General features: G+C 43.0%; 1 long non-coding RNA gene across 1 annotated transcript; it reads left to right on the top strand.

The window, feature by feature from the left end:
- The first annotated feature begins 360 nt into the window (after positions 1 to 360).
- Positions 361 to 16,836, top strand: LOC147703287 (uncharacterized). The gene is made up of 3 exons (XR_015297289.1): positions 361 to 497; positions 2,492 to 2,559; positions 16,718 to 16,836. It is a non-coding gene; the product is annotated as an uncharacterized LOC147703287 (long non-coding RNA).
- Positions 16,837 to 17,488: the final 652 nt, after the last annotated feature.

Below are 17,488 nucleotides of genomic sequence, written 5' to 3'. Positions count from 1 at the left end.
GGGGGAATCCCGGTTGTCCAGTGAGGCATGTGGAGGCCTACCTGAAACAGAGGTTGACAACATGGGGGGGGCCCTGCTTAGACATATGGATGGCACCCCATTGACAAGATTTCAATTTCAGAGGGTGCTGGCAATTACGATTGCAGCAGCAGGCTTGAACCTGTGTGATTTTGGGACCCATTCATTTAGAATAGGGGCCGCTACGGAAGCTACGGCTCGGGGTCTGCAGGCGGACGAGGTGAAACAATTAGGCCGTTGGTCCTCGAATTGTTTCAAGAGATATGTGCGACTGCACATGTTGTAAAAGACTGATGAAATGCACTCACGCTTGTTGTCTTTTGTTTGGATTACAGTTTTGCGAGCCTGTGACGCAGGGTGGAAATTGGGATCGGCCCAGCATCAGCTGACCAGCAGGAAGGGATCACCGAATGGAGATCAAGTGGTCTGGGTCGTGGGCCACTCATACGTGAGGCGTGCCGGGGACATATTCAAAGCAGGTGATGTGATCCACACATCTGAGGAATATGGGTTCAGAGTGACCTTCCATGGGAAGGGCGGCCTCTGTATTGACCGATTGCAAAATTTTAAGGAGGACATTTTAGGGCGGCACAGGTCACCGCATCTGTAGTCATAGTGCACGTGGGGGGCAATGACTTGGTGAGACTGGGAAGACGGGTGTTAGTTGAGCACATACTGTCTGTAATTAGCTGGTTAGCCAAAAGGCTCCCGGGATGTATGATTGCCTGGTCCCACATGATTCCCAGGAGAATATGGCGGGGGGGTTTGTCTATGACAGCGTTGAACCACTCAGTAAAGAGGGTCAACAACAAAATTGAGAAACTGTTTCGCTCTGCTCATATCCAAAGCATTTTGCATGGGTGTATCAGGGGCGATCACTGTTATTCGGATGATGGGGTGCATCTGTCCAGGGCTGGGAATGACTTACTGATAGGAGACTTCGTAGCTTGGCTAGTTGGTTTGAGGAGAAATGACCTGTAGGAGGTGTGGGGGGGCCAGATAGTCGGTCAACTATCTGGCCTGCGGCAGTAAAGTCATGATCGGTGAGCAGTGATTTCAAGGTCCCTAGGGGGGGCACCACCCATTATGGATGGGAGCGCCCGGGGGGAGGCGGCTATTGGCCCTTCCCACGGGGGGCGGCACCCACTACGGATGGGTCGCCTAGGGGGAGACGGCCATTGGCCCCTCCCAGGGGGAGACGGCTATATGCCCCTCCCATGAATTTCCCGGGGGCCGGATATCCGCTCCGGCGGAAGAGAGTGTGGGGAAGGGGGGGAGTCCACGCTGTCCTTCTTACGGATACCTCACACACGAACTCAGATGACCTTAAGATGGCGTCGAGTGAAAGGGGGCCCCAACGACAAGGGAAGTTACAGCTGGCTGCGAGGGTAAAGTCCTCTGCGCATGCGCCACTCACACCGTGAGGGCATGAAGTTGGTGATAGGGATCTGACACCGGTTAAGACCTTGCCGTTGGCCCTTAATGTTAGGTTGTACAAATTCAAAATGTAATGCATTTATCAGGATGCTAGACTCGGCTAGGAAACCTTTGTATTAGAGATTTGTTAAGGTTAGCCTGGAAAACCTGTCATCATCAAGATGTAATTGAAGTTGAATTTGTACATGATTCATGAAACGTTTTAATTTAAAGTTTTAAATTTTGTTTCATATTTTAATAAATATGGCCGGGGGGGTCGAGAGGCCCCCCCGCCTTCCAAAAGTTCAAATCTGCGTCTGTCTCCTCCCATGGGGAATTGGTGTTGGGAGGGGTGGCGGGCATCGCGGCCCATATGATGTACATGTTGGTTCCTCTTTAGAAGCTTTCATATATTTTTACAAGTAATCGATGCCTTCCTCTCAAAAATATGTCTCTCAACACCAAATATATGTATATTTTCATTCCTATTACAGTTACTTATCTTTAAGTAATAATTTCCCATCAATGTGTGTTCGGAAATTCTCTACTGAAACCTATGATTGCTTTAACATTCAGGTTCAACTTTGGCTCAACATATACATTTGTTATTATGTTTTCAGATGGCAGAATGCTACCCAACTCAGGAGCCAGTTGCCCAGATTTTTACTAATGTAATATTTCTGGGGAATTATAGACTGAAAATAGCAATGAACCTAATGGAGTCATCACATTGAACTTTAACATTTCAATGATAAATACGGTCTCACACTCTAGTGTTGTCCTGAACATTGGATTCTTCTTTATTTAGTTTGTTCATACAAGATCTTTCATAGATAAAGACATATCATTACTTTTTAACATTGTATAGTAAGATATTGTCATTATAGTTTCAATTTTGTTTGTAGTGAAGCCATTTGAATATGTTTGCAACAGTTGTAATTGTCTCTAATCCTGGATCTGAAAACAGCTAGACTCATGCATACTATATTTCAAACTACGTTTTTAATGGTTAGCATTGCTGTTATGATGTCCTAATGTACATTTGTTTTACATTTAGAGTCTGTTGAAAAGTATTGTGCCGTCTGCAACCAAGATACTTCAACAACATACGTGCAAAAGTTAATGGTAAGTGCCCTCAATTAGTGTAAATGCAGAATATCGAAATTAAGTGATATAAGCCCTTGGAGTCTTTAGAACGCATTAAGTCTCCAGTTCACATTTGTCTGATACAGTGTGTATATTAGTATGTCTCAGATAACTGAGGCATTTGCAAGGCTCTTTTTAGAGTTACGTCCACCATGTTGGAAAGCTGGCTATGTACCCTTCCAAGTTATGTAGTCATTACCACGTTTCCACTAAGTTTTGAGAGATCACTATGTTTACCATGTAAATACATATAAAGTTTTCATTTCAAAAAGCTATTGACCTTTAAACAATGCAACGTTAATAACAAGTTACTTTTCATTATCTTCCCAAAAGGCCCAATGTTTCGAATGCAGCAGATGACTCCACCTTGAATATAATAAACCAAATTTAAATCCTACTTACCTTTTACTGGTTAGATATGTACAAAATGTATGTTTTTAAGTAACATATGATCGCATACAAGATGTCTAATTAGATATTTGCACACTCCTGCAATCTAGTGTTGTGTTCGGATTATTATAAAAAGTAATGTTGAGACACACTTCTTTCAGCTGTCACGATTTGCACAATCCTTTTAGAGTTGGACCGGACTTCCTCTGACATTCCTACTTAATTTTCATTTTGAAATTGAACAATTATTTTGTTTAGCTGTTGAAATATAAATTTAAATGTTCCTCCTCTTTGAAGGTCAACAAGCAACACCGCTCCTCTACACATTATTGTTCAATTGCAGTCTAAAAAGTAGTGGTAATTCCATGTCATTAAGGTAGACATCTGACAATAGAATCTATGATATAGTTATACCACTAATTTCGAGCCTTTTTGTTGTAACAACTACCCTGGCTGAAAGCAGTGGGAAAATTTAAACAGTTACATCCTTTCTTGTGACGCACAGTCTATGTAATGAGCTGGGTATCCAAAGATGTACTTCCCTGAGAAGACAGTCGTTACTTTGCGCGTCTGCAGCCTTTCTAACTTTTTACCTTATTAATCTTCCATTCAATGAACACATCATCTACACATACACACATCTACTTGCTGCCTGTCTTGGCTATGGTTATCAACTATTCTATTTTATATTCATATTCAAAGTGCAGGCGCTTTATCAAGCCTGTTTGTTGTAACAACTACCCCAGCCAAAGGCGTTACAAAATTGCACACTTGCTGCCTTTCTTGGCTGGGGTTATCAATTGTTCTCCAATTTCATATTCTATTTCAAAGTCAAAACCGTTTATCGAGCCATTTTGTTGTACCTACTACCCCGGCTAAAGGCACTGGGTAATTTGCATACTTTTGCAGCCTTTCTTATTTTTTACATTATTCATCTTCCACTCAATCAACACATCATCTGCACGTACATACACCTACTTACTGCCTTTCTTGGCTAAGGTTATCAACTATTCTTCTATTTTATATTCGTATTCAAAGCACAAGCCCTTTATGGAGCCTTTTTGATGTAGCTACTACCTCTGCCGAAGGCAGTGGGAAATTTGCACACTTGCTACCTTTCTTGACTGGGGTTATCAATTATTATTCTTGTAATTCAAATTAAAAGTGCAGGCCCTTTATTGAGCCTTCTCAGTAACTACTACCCGTGAATGGCAGTGGGTAACTTGCAGACTTGCAGCCTTTCTCATTTTTTACATTATTCTTCTTCCACTCAATCAACACATCATCTACACATGCACACACCTACTCAATGCCTTTCTTGGCTATGGTTATCAACTATTCTATTTCATATTCGTATTCAAGCTGCAGGTCCTTTATCGAGCCTTTTTGTTGTAACAACTACCCCAGCCGAAGGCAGTAAAAAATTGCACACTTGCAGCCTTTCTTTGCTGGGGTTTTCAATTATTCTTGAATTTTATATTCTGATTCAAAGTCGAAACCCTTTATTGAACCATTTTGTTGTACCTACTATCCCGTCCAAAGGCAGTAAGAAATTTGCACACTTGCTGCCTTTCTTGGCTGGGGTTATCAATTACTCTTGAATTTTATATTCTGATTCAAACTCATGTCCCTTTATCAAGCCTTTTTTAAGTAGATACTGCACTGGCAGAAGGCAGTGGGAAATTTGCACACTTGCTGCTTTGTTCTATCAACTACCCCTGCCTAAGGCAGTGACAACTTTGCATACTTGCTGCCTTTCTTCACTGGGGTTGTCAATTATTCTAAAAGTAGCTACATACTCAGGAGCAATATTTTCATTTGGAAACAAATTGCAAAGTAATCCTATCTGTAAAACTTCTTTGCCATGTTCATTAATTTTTCCAATTCCTATATCTTGTAGAATAGTTCCATAATCAGCATCATTTGCTTGTCACATTTTTGTAATACATTCCTTATATTCAAAATATGACTAAATGTTAACATTTCTAATGCTACATTACATCATTTACTTATACTACCTGTGGAGCATGACAACAAATTGCAATACCACAAGCTTTCTGGAGAAGCTTGTTGGGAAGACTCTTGAAGAAAGTGAAACCTCTCATTATTGATGACGTAATCATGGTATCAAACTAAATGCTGGCCTTTGTGCACTTAAGAATGCAGCAAATTCTTAAAACAGAGTATGACATATTAGTCTCAATTTATTTAAGGCAGAGACAATTGTACTATGTCCTCAGTTTCTGTTAACTGTACAAAATAGCATTCATCGATGCTTGTGTCGAGTACTACCTTCGATACACATTGCAAACAGCAGACTTCACAACTTCAATTCAGCTTTGCATGTAAATTTCTCTTCATTTTGTGTGCTGAGAACTGCCTTCCATCAAATCTGTGCTCAGTAGAGTTGACAACTAGATACAAAGTATGGGCGTATTTTGCGAATCAGCGGTTCGCAAATTCGCAAACAAATCCACAAATTTGCAGATTTCCCCGTGAAATCGCTGATATTTTTGCGATTTTGCACCACCAATAGTGTGTGTGGGGGGGCAAACGGGGGGGCTTCTATGTGAGTTCACATGCCTCTTGTGTGTATAAAAGGACAGGCACCGATCAGAGCGGCGGATCCGGGGAGAAAGAAGCTCGTGGTCACAGGAACTGCACGGGGATAGAGCTCGTAAAAGTCAAGGATGCAAAGGCCTCCATCAAGCATCATAGCTCATTTTCGACTGTAGATATGGGGAGAACACACACCTGCCCAGCCTCGACAAAGTGCACATTTATTTTGGGCTGATTAACTTTGCCATCACGCTGAAGGGCGCCGGGGCCTCTCGAGTGAGCTGTCCATCATAGTGGCTAAAGGGGGGGAAGACGGTGCACACCACTAGTGTGTGTGGGGGGGAAAACGGGTGGCCTCTATGCGAGTTCACATGCCTCTTGTGTCTATAAAAGGACAGGCACCGATCAGAGCAGCAGATCCGGGGAGAAAGAAGCTTCTGGTCACAGGAACTGCACGCGGATAGAGCTTGTGAAATGCAAGGATGCAAAGGCCTCCATCAAGCATCATAGCTAATTTTCGACGGTAGATATGGGGAGAAAACACACCTGCCCAGCCTCGACAAAGCGCACATTTTTTTGGGGCTGATTAACTTTGCCATCGTGCTGAAGGGCGCGGGGGTCCCTCGAGTGAGCTGTCCATCATAGTGGCTAAAGGGCGGGAAGACGGTGCACACCACTAGTGTGTGTGTGTGATCCTTGGTTTCCTCAGGATTGGGTAACACGAACACCCCCTTGATTGCCCTGGTCGATACCGCAAGTAAAGACCAGACCGGCCGAGTTATGATAACTAGCTCTTTATTATCCCACAGTAATGCCAGACGAGGAACGTCATACAACACGATACAGTGAGTGGACACCCTGTGCAGGAGTAATGATGGTAGATCCAACCGTCCTCTGCACGAATGCCGGTCCCAGCATTCACCAACAGAGGACACCGTGCTAAGCAGTGGCCGACAATGCTACTCGAGATAAGAGCAAGGATGTTGGTTCTGCAATTCATCCTCCGCATTGGTGTCGGTCCCGACACACTTCAACGGAGGGCAAACCGCGGGATGCACTGGCCGATATGGTATGGCCTCACAGGTAGGGTTGGAGAACCAGCGTTGATCATTCCTGGTTCTTCTCACTCTATAACCCTCAAGCGGGGACCGGCAATGGGAAAAGAGGATCTGTGTCCCTCACACTCGATTTCCCTCGAGCGGGAACTGACAAGGTTCAAATGGGGGAGGAAGTCCCTAGCGCTCGATAACCCTCGAGCGGGGACTGGCAAGGTTCAAAAAGGGAGACTGAGTCCCTAGCGCTCGATAACCCTTGAGCGGGGACTGGCATAGTTCACAAGGGGGACTGAGTCCCTAGCGCTCGATAACCCTCGAGCGGGGACTGACAAGGACCAACCGGGGATGGAGTCCCGAGCGCTTGCAACAATAGAGACGGTCCTGTTTCTCTGTCTCTACTCCGGCAACAGCGCATCCGGCTTCTTAAACCCTAACCGGAGTCCAAAGCTCACCTTTCTTGAAGCCTCAGCGAAGCAGTTGTTCGGCTCCAACCCAGAATATCTGACGCCGTCTGCTGTCTTCCGGGTCTGTTTTATGGTGGCGTGATCTGTGCATGCTCCTTGCTTGGCCCTCTGGGTAACGTAGTTCTGGGTGGGGATTGTTCAGGGTCTTGTAGTTCCTTGGTCGAGACTATGCCGTAATCTGCTGCGGAGCTCCGATCAGTGTCTTAACAGTGTGTGGGGGGGCAAATGGGCGGGCTTCTATGCGAGTTCACATGCCTCTTGTGTCTATAAAAGGACATGCACCGATCAGAGCAGCAGATCCGGGGAGAAAGAAGCTTGTGGTCACAGGAACTACACGGGGATAGAGCTCGTGAAAGTCAATTATGCAAAGGCCTCCATCAAGCATCATTGCTAATTTTCGACAGTAGATATGGGGAGAACACACACCTGCCCAGCCTCGACAAAACGCACTTTTTTTGGGCTGATTAACTTTGCCATCGCGCTGAAGGGCGCCGGGGTCCCTCGAGTGAGCTGTCCATAATAGTGGCTAAAGGGCGGGAAGACGGTGCCCACCACTAGTGTGTGTGGGGGGGGGCAAACGGGCGGGCTTCTATGCAAGTTCACATGCCTCTTGTGTGTATAAAAGAACAGGCACCGATCAGAGCAGCAGATACGGGGAGAAAGAAGCTCATGGTCACAGGAACTGCACGGGGATAGAGCTTGTGAAAGTCAAGGATGCAAAGGCCTCCATCAAGCATCATAGCTAATTTTTGACGGTAGATATGGGGAGAACACACTCCTGCCCAGCCTGGACAAAACACAATTTTTTGGGGGGCTGATTAACTTTACCAATGCACCGAAGGGTGCCGGGGTCCTTCGAGTGAGCTGTCCATCATAGTGGCTAAAGGGCGGGAAGACGGTGCACACCACTAGTGTGTGTGTGGGGGGGCAAACGGGCGGGCTTCTATGCGAGTTTACATGCCTCTTGTGTGTATAAAAGGACAGGAACCGATCGAGCAGCAGATACAGGGAGAAAGAAGCTCATGGTCACAGGAACTGCACACGGATAGAGCTTGTGAAAGTCAAGGATGTAAAGGCCTCCATCAAGCATCATAGCTAATTTTCGACGGTAGATATGGGGAGAACACACACCTGCCCAGCCTCGACAAAGCGCAAATTTATTTTGGGCAGATTAACTTTGCCATTGTGCTCAAGGGCGCCGGGGTCCCTCGAGTGAGCTGTCCATCATAGTGGCTAAAGGGCGGGAAGACGGTGCACACCACTAATGTGTGTGTGTAATCCTTGGTTTCCTCAGGATTGGGTAACACAAACACCCCCTTGATCGCCCTGGTCGATACCGCAAGTAGAGACCAGGCCGGCCGTGTTATGATAACCAGTTCTTTATTATCGCACAGTAATGCCAGACGAGGAACGTCATATAACACGATACAGTGAGTGGACACCCTGTGTAGGAGTAGTGATGGTAGATCCAACCGTCCTCTGCACGGATGCCGGTCCCGGCATTCACCAACAGAGGACACTGTGCTAAGCAGTGGCCGACAATGCCACTCGAGATAAGAGCAAGGATGTTGGTTCTTCAATTTGTCCTCCGCATTGGTGTCGGTCCCGACACACTCCAACGGAGGGCAAACCGCGGGATGCACTGGCCGATATGGTATGGCCTCACAGGTAGGGTTGGAGAACCAGCGTTGATCATTCCTGGTTCCTCTCACTCGATAACCCTCGAGCGGGGACCGGCAATTGGAAAAGAGGGTCTGTGTCCCTCGCACTCAATAACCCTCGAGCGGGGCCTGGCCAAGTTCAATGGTGGACTGAGTCCCGAGCGCTCGATTTCCCTCGAGCGGGGACTGACAAGGTTCAAATGGGGGACGGAGTCCCTAGCGCTCGATAACCGTCGAGCGGGGACTGGCAAGGTTCACAAGGGGGACAGAGTCCCTAGCGCTCGATAACCCTCGATCGGGGACTGACAAGGTTCAACGGGGAACTGAGTCCCGAGCGCTTGCAACAATAGAGACGGTCCTGCCTCTCTGTCTCTACTCCTGCAACAGCGCATCTGGCTTCTTAAACCCTAACCGGAGTCCAAAGCTCACCTTTCTTGAAGCCTTGGCGAAGCGGTTGTTCGGCTTGAACCCAGAATATCCGACGCCGTCTGCTGTCTTCCGGGTCTGTTTTATGGTGGCGCGATCTGCGCATGCTCCTTGCTTGGCCCTCTGGGTAATGTAGTTCTGGGTGGGGATTGTTCTGGGTCTTGTAGTTCCTTGGGCGAGACTATGCCGTAATCTGCTGCGGAGCTCCGATCAGTGTCCTAACAGTGTGTGGGGGGGCAAACGGACGCGCTTCTATGTGAGTTCACATTCCTCTTGTGTGTATAAAGGGACAGGCATCGATCAGAGCAACAGATCCAGGGAGAAAGAAGCTCATGGTCACAGGAACTGCACGGGGATAGAGCTCATGAAAGTCAAGGATGCGAAGGCCTCCATCAAGCATCATAGCTCATTTTCAACTGTAGATGTGGGGAGAACACGCACCTGCCCAGCCTCGACAAAACACTAATTTTTTTGGGGCTGATTAAAAAGTTACTGAATTTGACCTTCAACTCAGGCACCTGCTTTATCTATATCTGTAAGTGCTTCCTGCAGGAGCCTCGTTGTCTACTTGTAACTATTCTCTGACCCTGCTTCGAGGGTCAGAGCAGGGTCAGAGAATATCTGCAAGTAGGCAAGGAGGCGCAGCTCAGGAAGCACTTACAGGGTTACAGCAGGTGCCCAAGTTGAAGTTAATTTCTTTGTAACCATTTTGTAAATGGTTACGAAGAAATTAGCTTCAACCTGGGCACCTGCTGTAACCCTGTAAGTGCTTCCTGAGCAAAATTCGTCCCGCTCACGAATTCGCAGATTTTCCGCGATTTCGCTGGATTTGCGGATCGCGAAATCGGAGAAAATCTGCAAATTCGTGAGCTGAACGAATTTTCCGCCCATACTTACTAGATGCCAACAGCGCCAGCACTACAGAAAACATTCAATACAATCTTGATTTATTTAAAACAGAGACAATTTCACAATGTCCTCAGATTTTCTTAAAGTTTGAACAGTAGGAAGTTCAGCCTTCATTTGTTTAATTTAGAGATATTTCTACTGTATGTCTTCCGGTTTTGTTTAAATAAGTGACAAAAAGCATTCCTCCATGTCTGTGTCAACTACTGCCTTCGATCTACACTACGGATAGCAGGGTTCACAACTTGAATTCAGCTTTCCATCTACACTATGGACAGCATTCAAACTAGCCTTCATTTATGTAAGGCAGAGACAATTTTATTAATGGATGGCACAAGAAACATTCCTCAATGTCTGTACTAAGTGCTACCTTCAAATGTACACTACGAACAACAGAGTTTACGTCTTCGTACTATGAGCACATAAGTACTACAGAAAACATTGAATCCAGCCTTCTTTTATTTACTGTAGAGACTAATGGATTCTGTGTCTTCCGATTTTGTAAAAGAATGTGACAAATAGCATTCTTCTATAACTGTGCTCACTAAACCGTTCAATCTACATTGCGGACAGCAGGTTTCACAACTTGAATTCACCTTTCCATCCTCACTAAGGACAACATTGAATCCAGCCTTGCTTTATTTAAGACAGAGATAGTTGTACTATGTCCTCAGATTCTGTTAACTGTAACAAAATAGCATTCATCGATCTTTGTGTCAACAACTGCCTTCAATCTATACTGCAGACAGCAGGGTTCACAGCTTGTACTCAGCTTTGGAACTAAATTTGTCTTCAATATCTGTGCTGACAACTACCTTCAATCTATTCTGCAGTCAGTAGAGTTCAGAACTTGATAGCAGGAGCTCCACTACTACAGAACACATTCAATCCAGCCTTGCTTCATTTAAGGTAGAGACTAATGGATTCTATGTCTTCCGATTTTGTAAAAGAATGTCACAAATAGCATTCATCTATAACTGTGCTCACAAGAGCCTTCAATCTACACTGCGGACAGCAGGGTTCACAACTTGTATTCAGCTTTCCTTCTACATTAAGGACAGCATTAAATCCAGCCTTGCTTTACTTAAGGCATAGACAATTGTACTGTGTCCTCAGATTCTGTTAACTGTACAAAATAGCATTCATCGATGTTTGTGTTGATTAGTACCTTCAATCTACATTACAGACAGCAGGGTTAACAACTTCAATTCAGTTTTGCAAGTACATTTCTCTTCAGTATGTGTGCTGAGAAGTGCCTTCAATCAATTCTGCGCTCAGTGGAGTTCACAACTAGATACCAAGAGTGCCAGCACTACAGAAAGCATTCAATACAATCTTGATTTACTTAAAACAGAGACATTTGCACAATGTCCTAAGATTTTCTTAAAGTTTGAACAGTAGAAAATGCAGCCTTCATTTATTTAATACAGACACAATTTCACTATATGTGTTCACATTTTGTTTAAATAAGTGACAAAAACCATTTGTCTATGTCTGTTAACAACTGCCTTCAATCTACACTGCACAGGGAACATACAAGCTCAGTGCAAAGATACTTCTTACTCAGTGCAACATAGATCGTCACAAAGAAGAGTGAAAAGTTTTATGTCAAAGTGAGACATACTGTCCCTTACTGTACCTCCCGCCCCGACCACACATCATCACAGGGTACGTTCAAGCTCAGGGCCAAAGGTATCACTAACTCAGTGCACCACAAATCATCACCACCTGACCGTATTGAATGAGATGACTTATTTAGAAAAAAATATATCATACTTTTTGGAGATATTCAACTTACTTCTGTGAATAGACGTTATGTTATGTTATGTTAAAGAAATTTGTAAGGCGCAGCTAACACCATTAGGTTTCTTGGCGCCATAATGAAGAAAGCGGATGAAGAAGCAACAGAGGACGTTTTATTGGTAAGATTCTGTAAAAAGAAAAGTTTTGAGAGAAGATCTGAATTTGGGGTACGGAGTGGACAGTCTGAGAGGCAGAGGGAGGGAATTCCAAAAAGTGGGGGCCAGGTAGGAGAACTTAAGCCCGCCATGTTTCTTCCTCTTATATCTGGGAGTGGATAACAGGGCCATTTGGGAAGACCGGAGAGTGCGAGGGGGAACATAGGGTTGGAGGAGGGAAGAGATGAAGTGGGGGCCCAGACCGGCAAGGGCTTTGAAAATGATGCAGCCCAGCTTGAACCTGCAGCGGTTAGACAACCAATATTTATTAGAAAACTTGATTTTAAAGACTGTACTACCAATGCATCCTGCTTGGACCACAACTCATCGCACACTCCACAGAACGTTGTTGCTTTAGATGCACACTTGCTGCCTTTCTTGGCTGGGATTATCAATTATTCCTCAATTTCATATTCTGATTGAACATCAAGGCCCTTTATCAAGCCTTTTTGTCGTAGCTACTGCTCCAGCCAAAGGTTAATGCTCCAAAAGTAATCTATAAACTTTGCCAAACAACTCTTTCAAAGGGTGATCCATACAAAAAATACTTCTTTAGCACAGCAAATCTAATGCGACACATGAAGAACTTGCACCCCAACAACTTTCCTTGAGCTGCACCACAAAGATTGAAGGGTAACCCACCTGCTGTTGCACCAAGCACATCAACTGCTGCAACAGCATCTTCGGCAACCAGTCCATACTCACATATTAATCTTGATTGTGGTAAACTTAAATTTCTATGCATTTATTGTGATGAACCTTTGTGTTACATGAAATAGTCCATCAACCTCATCAAAAATAAGAAACAGGATCATCGTGGTCCTCAACATCAGTCATTACACATGTATCAGGCAGTGGGAAATTTGCACACTTGCTGCCATTCTTGGCTGGAGTTATCAATTATTGTTCAATTTGATATTCTGATTCAAAGTCAAGGCCCTTTATCAAGCCTTTTTCATGTACATACTACCCCGGCAGAAGGCTGTGCGAAATGTGCGCATTTGCTGCCTTTATTTGCAGAGGTTATGAACGATTGTTCAATTTGATATTCTGATTCAAAGTCAAGACCCTCTATCTAGCCTTTTTGTTGTAACTACTTCCATGGCTAAAGCTAGTGATTAATTTGCACACTTGCAGCCTTTCTTATTTTTGACATAATTCATCTTCCACTCAATCAACACATCATCTACACGCACACTCACCTAATTGCTACCTTTCTTGGCTACGATTATCAACTATTCTTCTATTTCATATTCGTATTCAAAGTGCAGGCCCTTTATCAAGCCTTTTTTATTGTAACAACTACCCCGGCCGAAGGCAGTAAGAAATTTGTACACTTGCTGTCTCTCTTGGCTAGGGTTATCAAATATTCTTGAATTTTATAATACAGTTGTTACGTATTTAATTAAGAAAGTGGAGATTTTCATTGTTTAGGTGATCGCGGCTGCGGCACTTCAAACCCGAATTTGTCACCGGACGGTGATAAATTATTTTACGAAGGTATGTTTTCCGATGAACCGAGTGTTCACCCCTTCCCCCCCTTTTTTAAATAACATGCAGAGCTGGTACTAAATATTATTAATAATCTACAGATACCACGCTTCAATATAGGAGAGAATAATCATCCCACGGAGGTCAAGAGTAAGACACCTCAGTCTCTTTCCTTAAAGGTGAGCAAGTCCCGTCGTGCTTCTCCATGTTTGGATTAGTCATGCACACACCCATCACTAAAACAGGCACCTTTTATCTAATTTTAGGTTGTCCCCCTTTTGTCCTGATGAAGACCCGAAACGGTTGCTAATAAACCGGCACCATACCGCTGGGTCGAAACGTCAACGCTAATCCATCAATTGGTCCTCACTGCATCTCAACAGAAAAATATGAATTACTATACAGATTGAGGAATTTGAAGTTATTGCTGGACCTGTGTTTCTAATTGCATTTCCACGAAACTGTATCACTATAACAGTCACCACTAGTCACAGATCATGTTTATTCACTGCAGCACTTATTTATTGTCATTACATTTTCGATTTGTATGGACAACCGATCTTTTAATGTCGAAAAAAGAAAAAAAAGCTTTGCAAAGTGACTGAATAATTACAACTTTGCTTACAGAAAAAAACGTTTGGTGTGTGCATTGTTCTTAAAAGTATTTCCATGTTTTTTAAGAAAAAGTATATATGAAAAAATACTGAGCCAAGTAGCTATTGAGCAAAGAGATTGAGTATAATCCGACAGAACCACTATTTGCATACCACGTAATACCCAGGTTCTGAGGGTCACTGGGTTACACCATTATATTTAATGACTCCTTGAGTGAGAGCACTTTGTACAGTCTCGGGTGCCGGATCTGTGTCAGTCACTCAAGAGTTAGTGCAATTGGCAAGTAATTTTGAAATTCTAATGACAGACCCTGGAAAGGAGTCAATATTGATATTTTTCACCCTACCACCCAGTGTAGGGATTGTATACTTAATGCACTTGCTTGCTTACTTAAATGTAGTAGCCGTTTCTCTAGACTCTCACTGCGGAATCCAACTTCCACTCTGTGTAATGGACTGGAAATCCAAATATCCACTTCCCTGACAAGGCAGTGGGTAGTGTGCACGTCTGCTGCCTTTGTTATTTTTCACTGTATCCATATTCCACTCAATAAACACATCATCCACACATACACACACCTACTTGCTGCCTTTTTTTGACAGGGGTTATCAATTATTGTTCAATTTCATATTCCTATTCAAAGTGCAGGCCCTTTATTGAGCCTTTTTGTTGTAGCTACTACCCCGGCCGAAGGCAGTGGGAAATTTGCACACGTGCTGCCTTTCTTGGCTGGGGTTATCAATTATTCTTGAATTTCATATTCTGATTCAAACTCATGGCTCTTTATCGAGCCTTTTTGTTGTAACTACTTCCCCAGCTAAAGGCAGGGGATAATTTGCACACTTGCAGGATTACCTATTTTTTACATTATTCATCTCAACTATTCTTGAATTTCATATTTGTATTTAAAGTGCAGGCCCTTTATCGAGTCTTTTTGTTGTAGCTACTACCCCGGCCGAAGGCAGTGGGAAATTTGCAACTTGCTGCCTTTCTTGGCTGGGGTTATCAATTCTTCTTCTTGTAATACAAATTCAAATTACAGGCCCTTTATTGAGCCGTCTTGGTAACTACTACCCTTGAATGGCAGTGTGTAATTAGCACACTTACAGCCTTTCTTATTTTTTACATTATTCATCTTCAACTCAATCGACACATCATCTACACATACACACACACCTACTTGCTATATTTCTTGGCTATGGTTATAAACTATTCCTCTGTTTTATGTCTGTATTCAAAGTGTAGGCCCTTTATCAAGACTTTTTTGTTGTAGCTACTACCCTGTCCCAAGGCAGTAAGAAATTTGCACACTTGCTGCCTTTCTTGGCTAGGGTTATCAATTATTCTTCAAATAATTCAAATTCAAAATGCAGGCCCTTTATTCAGCCTTCTTGGTAACTACTTCCCGTGAATGGCAGTGGGTAATTTCCACACTTGCAACCTTTCTTGTGATGCACAGTCTCCAAAGTATCCAAAGATCTACTTCCCTGATAAGGCAGTGGTTACTTTGCACGTCTGCAGCCTTTCTTACTTTTTACCTTATTTATCTTCCGCTCAATCAACACATCATCTACACATACACACACCTACTTGCTGCCTTTCTTGGCAATGGTTATCAAATATTCTTCTATTTCATATCCGTATTCAAAGTGCAGGCCCTTTATCAAACCTTTTTCTTGTAACAACTACCACGGCCGATATTTGCACACTTGCTACCTATCTTGGCTGGAGTTATCAATTATTCTTGAATTTCGGCAGCCTTTCTTACTGTTTACCTTATTCATCTTCCACTCAATCAACACATCATCTACACGTACACCCACCTACTTGCTGCCTTTCTTGGCTATGGTTATCAACTATTCTTCTATTTCATATCAATATTCAAAGTGCAGGCCCTTTATTGCACCTTTTTTTTGTAACAACTACCCCGGCCGAAGGCAGTAAGAAATATGCACACTTGCTGCCTTTCTTGGCTGGGGTTATCAATTATTCTTGAATTTCATATTCTGATTCAAAGTCAAGACCCTTTATCGAGCCTTTTTGTTGTAGCTACTACCCCGTCCGAAGGCAGTGGGTAATTTGCACACTTGTAGCCTTTCTTATTTTTTACGTTATTAATCTTCCACTCAATCAACACATCATCTACACATACACACACCTACTTGCTGCTTTTTTTAACAGGGGTCATCAATTATTCTTGAGTTTCACAATCTGATTTAAAGTCAAGGCCCTTTATCAAGCCTTTTTGTTATAGCTACTACCTCGGCCAAACACAACACGACATGGCAGGACTATGAAAAGCATCTAAATCCACAGCACTACATGCCAAAAAGAAATGCTTACTGTGTAAGTGACATTTTCCATTGTTAAGATATAAAATCTGTCAATAGAAAAGAAACATGTTCTCAGTGAAGTGAAATGACTTTTTGTGATATATTGAAACTATTTTCACAATTTCTTTATTGTTGGATGTTGTTACAAAGTTTTTTCATCCTCATGTTCAATATCTTAAGCTACACTGGAACTATTTTCATAACTTCACTGTTATTAATTTCAAAACTGTCTTCCAACTTGTTTTGTTGATTTTCCATACTATTTTTCTTATTTTGTAGGTCCTTCGACAAAAACATAAACACTTCATTTTATCCTGACTGTAATATCAGCATATTTTGTACTTGAGTGTATATTATTTTGAAAACATTTAAAAATAAATACAATAAATACAGTGTCACTATGCATTGTGTCAAGTGCTTTACTTAGCATAAACAAGAATATGTTACCTTTCATTATAATCGCATATAAACCAAAACAAGATACAACACTGCAACTAAAGCACATTACATAATGGTACAAAGCATCTCAATGGAATGTTGGGTATTAGGATAACATACACAACTAACATATAAAATGATTTTAGAAACTTGTTACTTTTTCGATGATAAGGATTAGTAATATCTTTCCGAGAACATTTGACTATTTAAAAGGGTAAAGTAAGAAGTGAAGAACACAGGTAAGAACTTACATCTCAAGATGCAAAAATGGATGAAAAAGGTGGTCCAAAATCTCCAAGTACAATACCCAGTGTGGACGTTTTAAAAGTGGGTACACTCAAGGAATTCTATAATGTGCAATAAGTGTTGACGATACCACCACACAGAATGGGCAAGACCAGATAAAATAATACACTGTAGAAGGACCACGGTCAAGTGCGAAGATTAAATACTTAAGACATAGCAAACAAAGTGACAACAAGAACCAAGATGGTCCAAGAGTGGTAGAGGATGGGTTTCTTAACCTGTGTCTTACCTACTGTGTTGTAAACCTAAAACAGGGAAGACAGCAGTGCCTTACTTTCACTCACCCCATTACGTTGTCAATTAGGG

Source organism: Lissotriton vulgaris, chromosome 7, assembly GCF_964263255.1.
Source record: "Lissotriton vulgaris chromosome 7, aLisVul1.2, whole genome shotgun sequence".
In the NCBI taxonomy this organism is placed as follows: Eukaryota; Metazoa; Chordata; class Amphibia; order Caudata; family Salamandridae; genus Lissotriton; species Lissotriton vulgaris.
This window is presented reverse-complemented; position numbering and strand designations above follow the sequence as displayed.